We start from the raw sequence: 14,958 nt of genomic DNA, 5'->3' as shown, positions 1-14,958 counted from the left end.
ATCACCCAGAAGAGCAGATTATTGGCAATATGGATGAAGGGATGCAAACCCGAAGAAGGATGACTAGTACACCAAAGAAGAATGATGTTGCTCTTCTATCCATGATAGAACTAGAAACATTTACTCAAGCAAGGATCCTCATTGGGTAAAAGCCATGGAAGAAGAAATGTCTCAAATCGAGAAGAATGAGACATGGGAGTTGGTACCTCGTCCAAAGGACAAAAACATAATAGGAACCAAGTGGGTGTTTAAAAACAAAATGAATGAAGATGGACAAATCATCAGAAACAAGGCAAGGCTTGTTTGTAAAGGCTATTCACAAGTTGAAGGAATTGACTTTGAAGAAACTTTTGCACCAGTAGCTCGCGTGGAAGCTATCAGGATGTTCTTGGCATTTGCTTGCTCAAAAGGATTCAAAATCTATCAAATGGATGTAAAATCAGCATTTCTGAATGGGGAACTCAAGGAAGAAGTCTACATGGAGCAACCAGAAGGGTTTAATCTAACAGAAGGAAAAGACTTTGTTTGTAAGTTGAAAAAGACATTATATGGGTTGAAACAAGCTTCTAGAGCTTGGTATGCAAGATTGGATCACTATCTACAACAACAAGGCTTCAAGAAGGGGGTGGCAGGAAGTAATCTCGACATAAAGACGGATGAGGATAAGTTACTAGTCACACTTGTGTATGTTGATGATCTGATTTTTCCTAGAAATAATGATGAGATGAGCCATGAGTTTTCTCAAAATATGTCAAAAGAGTTTGAGATGTCAATGATAGGAGAGTTATCTCACTTCCTTGGACTACAAGTATCTCAAACCATGGCAGGCATGTTTATATCTCAAGCCAAATATCTTAAAGACATGCTTAAAAGATATGGAATGGAAGACTGTGCACCCATGAGCACACCTATGACCACAAGTTGCAAATTGAGCAAAAATGATGACTCCCCTCCGGTAGATGCAACTCATTACAGGTTAATAATTGGAGCCCTTTTGTACTTAATTGCTACGAGACCCGACATTATGCAAGCAGTAGGAATGGTGGGAAGATTTCAATCAGCTCCTAAACAATCCCATTTATTGGCTGTAAAAAGAATTCTCAGATACCTGAAAGGAACTCCTGATTTCGGTCTCTGGTACCCTAAGAGCTCAACTCTTACTTTGATTGCATACACCGATGCTAATTGGGCCGGAAGTGTCGATGATCGGAAAAGTACTAGTGGAAATGCATTCTTCCTGGGAGACTGTTTAGTATCTTGGTTCAAAAAAAAACATACATCCATATCACTATCTACAGCTGAAGCCGAGTATATAGCTGCCGCAGATTGTTGTACTCAAATACTATGGATGAAGGAAGCTCTAAAAGATGTCAACATAGGTACAAATCAACCAATTACCATCTATTGTGATAACACAAGTGCGATCAACCTCAGCAAAAATCCAGTGATGCACTCAAAGACCAAACATATACCAATCAAGTATCATTTCCTTCGTGAACAAGTAGCTGAATAAAACATCATCTTGGAATATATCAATACTAAGGAGCAGATAGCTGATATTTTCACAAAACCTCTTCCTCGAGAAGCATTTGAACATCTTCGTCAAATGATGGGGGTTATCTCTTTAGCATCACCTAAGTTGATTCATAAAGATGTTGCAGGACAGGGGGAATAGTTCGATAGGGGGAGTCCCTGAGCACTCCTTTGCCATTGGTGTCAAAGGGGGAGAGAAGAAGAATATTTCCATTAATAACAAAGGGGGAGATTGTTGACCTAGATTGTCATTGATGTCAATATAGCAATATTCTAGGAGAAGTGGAGCAAGAAGCCATGAGGAGAAACCAGAGGAAAGCCAAGATAGTCAAGCCATTGGAGAGAATATCGGAAGTCATAGGAACTATCAGAGCAGAGCTATCAAAGCAGGGAAGAAGTTCATTAGAAGGAACAAAGAGGAACACGCATCAGGAGGAGAAGCCAGCGGAAGAGCAGTTAATGGAGGATTATTGTGTGTAATGTATGCCCAAAAAGTGAGAGGAAGAGTCCATCGGAAGCCCTCAAAGAAGCAGGTTACGGAGCAAGAGAAGCATAGAGGAAGATTCATTTGAAACCACGAGAAGCAAAGAGAGGAGAGTCGTTACTCTGTGTAACCGCGTTCAACAGTTAACCGACGGGTTTCTAATAGTGGTAATGGTTATCGGGCGGACGATAGGCGGTAAGTGGTATTTAGAGGAGAGTGCCCGATTCCATTAACCGAGCGACACGTAGCACTCGGGTGGAGAGAGAAAACCACTTTTTTCGGGTGGTTATTTCTCTTGCAAGTGGCTCACCCGAAATGCATATAGGCCGCTGGATCTAGCACAGGATGATCGATGACGAAGGATCAACGGATAGTTTTGGGTTGATCGGGTTAAGTCGGGACCGTTAGATCTGGAGAGAAGATCAACGGTGGAGGATCGCTAAGGAATACCACAAGAGTGGAAAGCCGTGTCATGATAAAATATGCGATTACGATATATATATATATATATATATATATATATATATATATATATGTATGGACCCACGGGACCATTACAATGTGATGTAATATAATATCGCGTCCGTCGCAATATTGCAAGCCTCTTTAAAAGCCTTGCCACATTAAAATGCCGATTGCGATACGTATGCGGACCCGCTGCAACATTATAAACCTCCCTAATGTAATATCGCGTCCGCTGTGTTGCTAGTCTCTAAGGGATGTTAAATCCGCCGATTGCAATGGAGCTATGGACCCGACGGAGTTATTAACAATAGTTTATAATCATATCGCATCCAGTAGGGGCAATCGGTAATTGGCCATCGGTGATGTTATAGACATGACTTATAAAAGACCTCCTGAAAGCTGCGATTGCGATTGAGATTGTGACGTGGCATGTGGGACCACCCATTATATATTTCTAACTATGTAAAGCTATGATATTGTTACAGGAGGACAGAGGATGTTAAGAGGCATCGATAATGTTATATCGTGAAGACAAAGAGTTGCGACTGCGGAAGCTGCGATTGTGATTAAAGGAGTGATGCGATTGCCGTAAACAATGTTGGGTCCATTGTATGAATATTGAAAAAAAAGGGGGGGCCTCTCTGATATAGTTATTTATTTAATATGCAATATTAGTATAATACGGCCTCTCTTCCGCATTAACGTGTCCTGTAAGAATTTGATGAATCCGAAGAGACAGAGGAAGCTGAAGAGTGAGCGCAGAGGAAGCCGAAAGCTCAAGCGAGCGAAGAGGAAACAAGCGAAAGCCAAAGGTCAGGAGTATCAGGTATATAAAACAGAGAACAAGGGAAAGTTTGAGGTGTTGGCGAACTGTAAGAAAAAAAGGAAGTCAAAGTTCTGGCAGAAGTGGAAGGAATAGGAGGACAGAAGTAAGTTATAGGATCAGCAGGGTTGGGAGCAGAGAATTACAACCAAACAGATCCAGACAGTTTACAGCAGAGGGTTGGAGCCCTTGAGGTTGGTGCCTCAGAGCTGAAAGGATTGGTGTCCTAGGAGTTGGTGCTCCTAAATTCAAGGTTGGTGCCTTGACAAGACAGAGTTGGTGCTTTGGAGGTTGGAGCCTCACAAAGAGTCCAAGTTGGTGGTTGGCAACTGATTGAAACCATATATATATATATATATATATATGTACTTGATTTATTGCAAAGATCACATTAATAAAAGCATCTATTCCTGTTATCTATTTCTGTGTTCCAATTATAATTGTTTTAACTGATAAAAATAATAATTGAAAAGAAACACTGATTCACGCCCCCTCTCTCCGTATTTCCAACATAAGTTTTGTTTGAAAAATTAGTTTGAAGTAATTAAAAAGGCGTAGTAAAGAATAGATATCATTATTTGGTTCCAATATGCCTCAAAGCAATAAAATGGATACTCCCAGTAAACAACCAGAAAGCTCTGCTATGACACATAAAGAAGAAGAAGAAATACATCTTGATATATCAAAATTACGAGACCAAGTGCAACAAATTTTGCTCTCGCAAGGAGTAATGAAAAATGAATTGGAAGCGATGATGAATGTTAAGATGGATGGTTTAGAAGTAAAAATAAAAAGGGACATGGAAGGTTTGAAGGATGGTTTAAAAGAAGATGTGGAAGTAATGATGAATGTCAAGATGGAAGGGTTGACAAAGTTGCTACAACAAAGGCTTCCTAGTGGTGACAAGGTAATCCATGAAAATAATGATGAGGACAAAATGAATATGAATTATGATTTTAGAGACTCCAATGTTGGGTTTAAGACCCACCACATTCCAAAGATCGATATAAGGAAGTTTGATGGCAAGGATATGGTAACATGGATACTACAGATGGAGCAATATTTTGATCTCCATGATGTGCAACACACACAAAAGGTACGCGTTGCATCTTTATATTTAAAACCCAATCAAGTTGTACGGTATCGATGGCTTTGTTCTCGTAAACCACTTGTCACTTGGTCAATTTTTACGGAGGAAATGATAATACATTATTGAGATACAAAGAGCAACACCTTCTTTAGCGAATTGATAAATCTCAAATAAAAGGGTTCAATGGCGAAGTACATTGAGGACTTCCAAAAATTGAATATCAGGGTAACTGATATTCCATTGGAGCACAAGATTGATGTCTTCATAGGGACTTTAAAGGATAACATCCAACATGAGGTTCATCTTTGGGAATTTGATTCATTGGAGAAGGCATTCGAGGTGGCAAGAAAAGTTAAAATCAAAATTATAGCAACAAGGAAGTCTACCGTTCACAACGATAAAGATGGAAGTGTTGTTGCGCCTAGCCTTCCATAACCTACAAGGTTGACACCACAACAATTGGAGGAAAAAAGAGCAAAAGTGGTTTGTTACAGTTGTGATAGCAAATACACTAATGGTCATAAAGTGTGTTGAGGAGTAATTATTTTTCTAAGATTGCGAAGAGGAGGAAAAAAAGGAACAAGAAACATCAAAAGAGGAGGATATACACAAGGAACCAACCCCAAAGAAAGAACAAATGAATCCGACCATATCTTGTAATGCATTGGCGGGAATTACAACTCCTCAAACTCTCAAGATAGAAGGATATATCAAGAAGAAAAAGGTAATAGTGCTGATTGTTCGGGTAATACCCATAATTTTATTCATTGTAAGATAGCCATGGAATTGAATTTCTTTCTATATCCAGCACTAGAGTGTTAAGTGATGGTTGCAAATGGAGGAACTATAAATTGCTCTGGAAAGGGCCATAATATCAAGCTAACCATGGGGGAATATGTATTGAATAGTCCAATGTTTTCCATTCCAATGGGTGGTGCTGATGTTGTACTAGGAGACCAACGATTACAATCTTTGGGGACGATAGCTTTAATTTTCAAGAACTTTTCTTGAATTTTTTTTGGGAAGGAAAGGAAGTTGAATTAAGGGGTATCGCAAGGAAACCGGGGAAGATAATCAACTATATTGGCATGAAAAATCTTCTAAAGGAAAAACAAGGGGGCGTAATTGCACAATTATGCTCACTAGAGGTTCAAAAATCGAAATCATCTATTTCTCCATATCTCCAAAAAGTCTTGGACAATCATTCCAAGGTATTTGAGACTCCCAAAGGCCTCCCACCTATTCCTTATCATGATCATGCTATTCATTTGATTCCAGGAAGTGTTCCTCCAAACATCAGGCCTTACAAATATACCTATGCCCAACAGAGTGAAATTGAATGTATGGTTGCAGAAATGCTAGAGGCTGGTATAATTCAACCTAGTCAAAGTTCTTTCTTTGCTCCAGTAGTATTGGTGCACAAGAACGATGGATCATGGCATATATGTCCGGATTATAAGGAGCTCAACAAACTCACTATTAAAGATAAATTTCCCATTCTTGTCATTGATGAATTGTTGGATGAATTAGATGGAACAATTTTACTTCACCAAGTTGGATCTTCATTCAGGATATCATCAAATTAGAATGAAGATTGAAGACATTTTGAAAACAAGATTCGGAACTCATGAAGGTCATTATGAATTTTGGGTCATGCCTTTTGGCCTTACTAATGCACCTTTCACATTTCAAGGTTTGATGAATTCCATTTTCAAACCCTTCTTTAGAAAATTTGTGTCAATATTTTTTGATGATATACTAATCTACAACAAGTCTTGGAAGGATCATGTTCAACATGTTGACAGGGTGCTCAAACTAATGGAGGAGAAATAATTATATGCAAAAACCTCCAAATGTTTCTTTGGAGTATAGGAAGTGGAATATTTGGGTCATATTGTATCTCATGACGGTGTTAAGGTAAACCCTAACAAAATTAAAGCCATTAATGAATGGAAAATCCCCCAACCCTAAAACATGTTCGAGGATTTTTTGGGTTGACAGGGTATTATCGCAAGTTTGTTAAGAATTATGGGAGAATAACATCACCGCTAACAATATTACTGAATAAAGATGCATTTTCTTGGACTCCAGAAGAAACTAAGGCCTTTGAACATCTTCAAGAGGCAATGTGCCAAGCACCGATCTTAGCTACGCCAGACTTCACAAAACCGTTATTGTGGAATATGATGCCTCAAGAAATGGAATTGGTGTTGTTTTAATGCAAGAAGGAAGACCCATTGGTTTTGAAAGTTGTCTAATCAAGAGAAAGTATTTACACCAACGTATTTATGAGAAAGAAATGTTGGCAATACTGCATGCACTAAAACAATGGTGACCTTACTTAATGGGAGAGACTTCAAGGTAAAAACAAATCATGATAGTCTTAAATACTTTTTGGAACAAAGATTATCTTCAAAAGAGCAACAAAAATGGGTCACAAAGATGTTGGGTTATGACTTTGAAATCATCTACAAAAAGGGGAAGCAAAATGTTGTTGTAGATGCACTCTCAAGAAAGGATGAGGATGTGGAAGCATTGCTTTGTGCCATTTCTATTATCCAACCTGATTGGATAACTGAAGCAAGCGATGAATGGAAGAATGACGAAGAGGTGTGGACACTCTTTCAAAAGTTGCAGCAAGATCCTAGTACATCTGATATATTTATTTGGAAAAATGATCCATTATTGTACAAATATCTCTTTGTAAGAATTCCCAACTCAAGCAAAAAATTCTTTTGGAATTGCACACCTCCCCCTTAGTAGGGCACTTAGGATTTTTAAAAACTTACCATAGGGTCAAAAATGATTTTTTTTGGGATGGCCTTAAATTTGATATTTAGAGGTTTGTGGCAGAATGTTTGGTTTGCCAACAAATAAAGTTTAGACAATTAAACCCCGAGTCTGTTACAACCTTTAGCCATTCCAAGTCAGCGTTGGGAGGATGTCTCAATGGATTTTATCACAGGTTTACCCAAGTGTGAAGGAAAGAATGTCATCATGGTGGTAGTTGATAGACTTACCAAGTATGCACACTTTTGTGCATTATCTCATCCTTTTAAAGCCAATACAATTGCTACTGCATCTATGGAAACAATTCAAAAGCTACATGGAAACCCAAAGATTATTGTAAGTGATAAAGATCTCATTTTCACTAGAAATTTATGGACAAAATTATTTTCTTATCTTGGTACTCAATTAGCGCATAGCTCCTCTTATCATCCTCAATCTGATGGGAAAATTGAGATAGTGAACAAATGTTTGGAAGGATATCTTCTTTGCTTTGTATCTGATAAACAAACACAATGGGTCAAATGGTTACCTTTGGCTGAATGGTGGTATAACACTTCCTTAAAGATGAATTTGCTATGATTTACTAATGCCGGTTTTGCTAATTCAATTTGTCACAAGGTTCCATTGACGAAATTCTCCACAAGTCAATTAAACTAGTTGCTGCAAGTAGAGTACGGGAATATCTGATTTGGGGCTTTCATATATCGGCACATTTTTGGGAAAATTTGAGAAATTTTTTTGTTGAAAATAATGTTTGAACACATCCAAATGACTTGGAATGAACCCAGTTTGCACATGTGGGTTTTTGGAAGCAAATCAAGAACTCTGCCCAAATTTGCAACAAATTTCAAACTACCAACTTCCTCCTTGATTTACGTGCAGGTGAAGGCGAATAGAGATTTTATGGAACATGTGTTTTGGTCCCAGTATAGCAAATTGACTAAGCCTCAAACAAATTTCTAAAATTCATCACGATTTGGGAGATACGAAGAGGTCTTTGAGGCAGATTTGTAAAATATCCAAACAACCAACTTTGGGCACGCTTTCTGAGGAGATGGAGTTGAATCAGAAAATTGCAAGACATGGGATTTGTCAACAATATGGCCAATTAGGTTCCAGATGAACAACTTACCAAAATACATTATGGTTGAGGAGATCAAGCCAACTCTTCATCACCAATTTGTGTAAAATCACAGAAAGCCAGATTTTTGTGATCTCTTCCAAAATTGCAAATTTGTTTGGTAATTCAATTTAAATGTAGTTTTTATATATATCAGAGCAGGAAGGAAGTGAGGGGGACCGAAAACTGCGGACTCCAGATCGAGATTTGAACCTGGACATCGCATTTTTGAGAATCGAATCATTTCTAGAAGCCGATATTCAATTCAAAATTGGAAGCAAATTTGCTTGCTCTGATTTTAATTAATTTGTAGTAACTAGAAAATCCTGAATTAGTATTCTATGTAACCATCGATCCATTTAATTAGAGCAGCACCGCTGCTATATAATGGAGATTGCTGTGCATGCATAGGGAGGATGGGATCGCATAGAAGTAGGCTGAGGCTAGGATCGCAGAGGTTAGGAGTAAGCTAGCGAATGCTGTAGAATGCTCAATTATACACTGGAGCAAGCATTGTAGCATTTGTACCATTTGATTTAATTGATTATCTTTGTAATTCGATTTCTACAGCAATATGAATCTGCATTTAAATTATGTTTTTAGCTCTTTTAACTTCTGAGATGTTGTGTTAATGTATTCTCTTTTCTGGAAGATCGAGTTGGGTGATCGGGTCCATCAGTCAGGACATCATTTAGATTACATAAGATTTATTTAGTCTATTGCATTTCATTTCCTATTAGAATGATTTATTTTGCTGCAATTTTATGTCTACTTGTGTTTAATAGCGTTTTCCGAAATGTGCGTTTCATTTCCTGAATGGTGTGGTGTGCTTTAACTTTGTTCTGCCATTTCCTTTACATTTAATATTTAAATGCACGGGTTTGTTAATTTAGAATTTATTCATAGAGTTAAGATTGGCAAGTGCTTCTCATTTTTCTCATCGTGCCTTGTTCAATTTATTTTACCACAAAACATGTGTTAAGTTGCAGGAATTTAAAACGGAAATAATAATGGTATAAAATCAACAAGGGTTTCATGTAATTTGATATTCATATTGTTTGGCACTCATAAACAATTTAAATCTTCGCATGAAATTGATCTTGGAAACAACATCCATTAACATAGTTTAATACCAAGATATAAGTAAGTGTCTAACAAATACTCTTGAAGATATCGTGGTTCAATAATTTAAAAAGTTTGAATTGAATATTTCCATACACATGATTTCTTTCCAGCAATAGTACTTGCATCATTCAGAAGAAGCATTTTAAGTACATATTTTAAAATAGTTTGAATCTGAATTTGTTTCATGCTTTCATATTTGCAGCGTAGTTGTAGTCTTTTAAGAAGCTTTGCATTCTTTACTTGTTGTAGTGTGTTTACTTTGGAATGTCTTTTCTTAAATGATCCCCTTTTCGAATTATTTTGATCTTACAAGTCCCTGAGGTCGTATTCTAGCATATATGGTGCTACGTCTCTAAGTCTTACGACCCCAGATTGACTATTTAAATGTGTGTGTATATCTAGCATTTATACCTTCCAACATTTTGGCACCGTTTCCGGGGAGACGTTGTAGGATAAGGCCTCACTATTTGTTGTACTTTTTCCTTTCTTTCACAACTGAATTTTTAGATTAAAGTGATTCCCCTTGCTTGTTGAAGCATACTGGATGGTATTGTCAGAAAGCTCACAAGCCAAGTTTTCTTTTTTGCAAATGAGTGACTTTCTTTACTGCAAATGAGTGATTTTCCTTACTGCAAAGTGTGGTTGTTTTCTTTACTACAATTGAGATTAATTGATTTTTTTTCCCGCTTTTACCATCGTAGGGCAACTAGAGGGCGGAGATGACGGTAAGACGTGAGTGAAGAGCCATGCATCCGCTTTTGTTTGGGTCACTCCAAAGTTTGGTTGTCTGAGTAAACGAAGATTTCAAGTTTGGTTCTAACAAGACTTTCTAGCTAGTAAGAAAATGTCAGGAAGTGTGATGCTATTCCAAGAATTATCTCAAATTCTAGCAGAAGCTGAGGTCTTTGCTTCACAGAAAGATCACATTTTGGCATCAATCAGAGAAAGGTCTATTCCTCTTGAAGAGAAGATTTATGAAGATCCGAAAGATCTTCCTAAGGAGACCGAGAGGCTGTGGATCATGCATGATGAGGAGAAGCCATTAGAAGGAGAACATCTATCTAATCCGACTTGCACTTTAGAGGATAGACAAGGAAATGTGGAGGATTCGCACGATGCGCTGGATGTTGTCCATGAATCAAATAACCAAGAATATATGGATCCCATAGAGTCCTAGTTCCAAATGATTGTCAGTATCCACTCCTTTATCATTCGACAATTTGTAGCATCACATCATTTAGTGCAGCTGGTACCTCATGTTCTAGTATTTTCTCGTATATACTTTTCAAATTTGAACATGAGTATACTTGTCCTTCTGTTGCGCACGTGGATGCATTAGAAGTACTCCTATACTTAGAATGAGTCTTCTGGTTTTTTTTTGAGGTAGAGTAGGGTAGGAGAATAAATGAATAAAGCTATTATAATAACGCTATTGGGGTTTTTATTTTCAAAGTATAGCCACTGAAACTGCGTTTGATCCACATTAGTTGTTGACACACTTCTGTGACAAATCTTGTTGAGTATGATTCACTCTAATACCTCATGATTTTGCAAAAGTAACCATGATTAATCACTCTAATGAGTTGTCGCCTGAGATATATATTTTCAGTTTCCCTTAGAAGGTACTATTGGAGAGCCCCCTATGGTGGACCACTCTTGTAAAAGATCATAGTAAGCTGTTCATGAGAACACTAGCATTATTAATTCAAGGAATCTTTCAGTCATTATCTGGGATATTTTTAATAAGTAGAGGAACTAGCCAGCAATGATTAGTCATTAAAACTTTTCACGCCATCCTGTACTCTTAAGGAGTAGATTTGTCTCCCCACTTATTTAGTAACCTTTAAAGGTTAATCATAATCAGAGTTTATAAACGATTTAGGGAAGGATAGGAGGTCTTGTGATGAGCCAACCTACCACGATCATAAGACCTAACATGCATGACATTACTACTGTTGGTCACCAAGCCAGAGTAATGGCTTTCAACCGAAAAGTTGGAAGACAGGAGGTCTCATCACGAGCCGGCCTGTTCATCCATGTTACTTTTTGTGAGTGGCACTGCCATCAACTGGTTACCAAGCCAGGACAATGGCCTTCATCTAAAAGTCAAATAATCTAACTCTGAATCTATATCTAGTAAGTGGGACACAGACATTTCACTGGGTTAAAAGACATCCAACCGAGGTTATGGACACCTGCAGGCAGCAGGGCCATGTTTGTGGTATTAAAGTTGATCATATACTATGATTTGCTTGGTTATCCTTCTCTTTCCCTGAAACTCATCATTTTAATTCTTGGACAATGGTTTTAAGATGATTTGGATATGATGCTTTGAGTTCTATCTTTCAAAAATCAAGAATCTTTAATGAAGTGGTACCCTTAGTGAAGGTAATTCTTTGTACTAGATTAAGAAGAAACTTTGTTTTGAATCCGGATGACAATGAAATTTAAGTGTTCAATAAAGAGGTCGCTGATTGGTCCACGAAAGTGTCATAATGCTCAATTTTTATTTCCCTTTTTCTGGTATCATTACTCACTTTAATTTTCATGGTAACTAGAGTGATGAATTACTCAGTGATGACTACTCGCAAGGTGTTGATTGACAACCATGTGTATTGATTGTGGTTGCCTCTAAATACATGCTACATAGTCTAAGGTACAAGATTGCCATAGTAGGTGCGGAATCTTGTGGTAGTCTTCTTGAAATTGCACCTTTTTAGCAAAAACTTGATTTTTATCATAAGACTCTGGGCAGAAACAAAATAGGGAGTTCATATGGAACAAGACAACAGGTATGTGCAATACTCTTTTCTCCTTAATGTCTACTTTCTGTACTTGATCTTGTTACATTTCTGCAATCGATACTTTCATTAGAGCTGTAACATGGTTTCAGCCGGTATTGTAATAGTTATGTTGCAAGCTAATGAATGCTTTAAAATACCAAGCATCTTCGTCCTTGCTGAAATTTTTGGTGACATTTATCGGAAACATAGTTTGATCTTCAAACATTTCCCTTGCATTCTTTCATAGTTTTAGTCTAAAGGTTTGGCTTGCACGAGGACGTGCAAGAAGATCAGCGTGGGGGGATGTTGAGCTGCCTTTTTGCCCAGATTTTTACAATTTTTATCAAATAATTCTATGCTTGTGACTAGTGCTTTTAATCATTGTTATCCTTTCTATGCTATTATGCTGTTAGCTAGAGGCATTCAGAGGCAAATGTTGTTGAATTAAGAATTATTCTTGTTTAGTTCATTTGAAGAGTGTTTTGTTTAATAATGTCAATAATAATATGCTTTCTTGGTGGCAGGTGAATAGGTCATGTACTAGTAGTTTTTTGTACCAGCAGTGCAGGAATGCTTCCTGAAACACATTTGAGTAGAGATTCGAGTTTGGCATTATTAAAGATGAATTTGCTATGATTTACTAATGACGGTTTTGCTAAGTCCATTGTCGCAAGGTTCCACCGCCGAAATTCTCCACAAGTCAATTAAACTAATTGCTGCAAGTAGAGTACGAGAATATTCGATTTGGGGATTTCATATATCTGCACATTTTTGGGAAAAGTCGAGAAAGGTTTTTTTTGAAAATGATGTTTGAACACATCCAAATGACTTGGAATGAACCTAGGCTGCACATGTGGGTTTCTGGAAGCAAATCAAGAACTTTGCCCAAATTTGCAACAAATTTCAACCTTCCAACTTCCTCCTTGATTTACGTGCAGGTGAAGGCGAATAGAGAAATTATGGAACATGGGTTTTGTTCCCAGTATAGCAAATTGACTAAGCCTCAAATAGATTTCTAAAATTCATCACAGTTTGGGAGATATGAAGAGGTCTTTGAGGCAGATTTGTATAAAAATCAGGTAAAACTCAGATTTGTAAAATATCCAAACAGCTAACTTTGGGCACGCTTTCTGAGGAGATGGAGTTGAATAAGAAAATTGCAAGAAATGGGATTTGTCAACAATATGCCCAATTAGGTTCCATATGAACAGATTACCAAAATACATTATGGTTGAGGAGATCAAGCCAACTCTTCATCACCAATTTTTGTAAAATCACAGCAAACCCAGATTTTTGTTATCTCTTCCAAAATTGCAAATTCGTTGGGGAATTAAATTTAAATGGAGTTTGTATATATATCAGAGCAGGAAGGAAGCGAGGGGGACCGAAAACTGCGGACTCCAGATCGAGATTTGAACTTGTACATCGCATTTTTGAGAATAAGATCATTTCTAGAAGCCGATATTCAATTCAAAATTGGAAGAAAATCTGCTTGCTCTGATTTTAATTAATTTGTATTAACTAGAAAATCCTAAATTAGTATTCTATGTAACCATTGATCCATTTAATTAGAGCAGCACTGCTGCTATATAATGGAGATTGTTGTGCATGCATAGGGAGGACAGGATCACATAGAAGTAGGCTAAGGTTGGGATTGCAGAGGTTAGGAGTAAGCTAGCGATTGCAGTAGAACGCTCAATTATGGACTGGAGCCAACATTGTAGCATTTGTACCATTTTATTTAATTGATTAGCTTTTTAATTCGATTTCTAAAGCAATATGAATCCACATTTAAATTATGTTTTTAGCTCTTTTAACTTTTGAGATGTTGTGTTAATGTAGTCTCTCTTCAGGAAGATCGAGCTTGGTGATCGGGCCCATCAGTCAGCTCATCATTTAGATTACTTAAGATGTATTTAGTCTATTGCATTTCATTCGCTGTTAGAATGATTTATTTCGCTGCTATTTTATGTCTGCTTGTGTTTAACTGCATTTTCTGAAATGTGCAATTTCATTTCCTGAATGGTGTGGCGTGCTTTAACTTTGTTCTGCCATTTCCTTTACATTTAATATTTAAATGCACGGGTTTGTTAATTTAGAATTTATTCATAGAGTAAAGATTGGCAAGTGCTTCTCATTTTTCTCATCGTGCCCTGTCCAATTTATTTTACAACAAACCGTGTGTTAACTTGCAGGAATTTAAAACGGGAATAATAATGGTATAAAATCAACAAGGGTTTCATTTAATTTGATATTCATATTGTTTTTCACTCATAAACAATTTAAATCTTCGCATGGAATTGATCTTGGAAACAACATTCATTAGCATAGATTAATACCAAGATATAAGTGTGTGTCTAACAAATACTCTTGAAAATATCATGCTCAATATTTTAAAAAGTTTGAATTGAATATTTCCATACACTTATGATTTCTTTCTAGCAACAATACTTGCATCATTTAGAAGAAGCATTTTAAGTACAGATTTTAAAATAGTTTGAAATCGAATTTGTTTTATGCTTCCATATTTGCAGCGTAGCTGTAGTCTTTTAAGAAGCTTTGCATTCTTTATTTATTGCAGTGTGTTTACTTTGGAATGTCTTTTCTTGAATGATCCCCTTTTCGAATTAATTTGATTTTACAAGTCCCTGAGGTCGTATTCTGGCATATATGGTGCTACGTCTCTAACTCTTATGACCTCGGATTGACAATTTAAATGTGGGTGTAAATCTAGCATTTATACCT

At 37.0% G+C, this 14,958-nt stretch overlaps 1 long non-coding RNA gene across 1 annotated transcript in view; it reads left to right on the top strand.

Annotated features, from left to right (window-relative positions):
* LOC149224827 (uncharacterized) overlaps positions 1-13,661 on the top strand; it is a 92,652-nt gene extending 78,991 nt beyond the window's left edge. Inside the window, exon 2 of the long non-coding RNA XR_016249104.1 lies at positions 12,738-13,661. This is a non-coding gene — a long non-coding RNA (uncharacterized LOC149224827). The remainder of the gene's footprint in view (positions 1-12,737) is intronic.
* The last annotated feature ends 1,297 nt before the right edge of the window (positions 13,662-14,958 follow it).

The sequence above is a fragment of the Pinus tabuliformis genome, chromosome Q, assembly GCF_031772625.1.
Source record: "Pinus tabuliformis cultivar Carrire ecotype Pingquan chromosome Q, CPIR1, whole genome shotgun sequence".
NCBI classification, from domain to species: domain Eukaryota; kingdom Viridiplantae; phylum Streptophyta; class Pinopsida; order Pinales; family Pinaceae; genus Pinus; species Pinus tabuliformis.
This window is presented reverse-complemented; position numbering and strand designations above follow the sequence as displayed.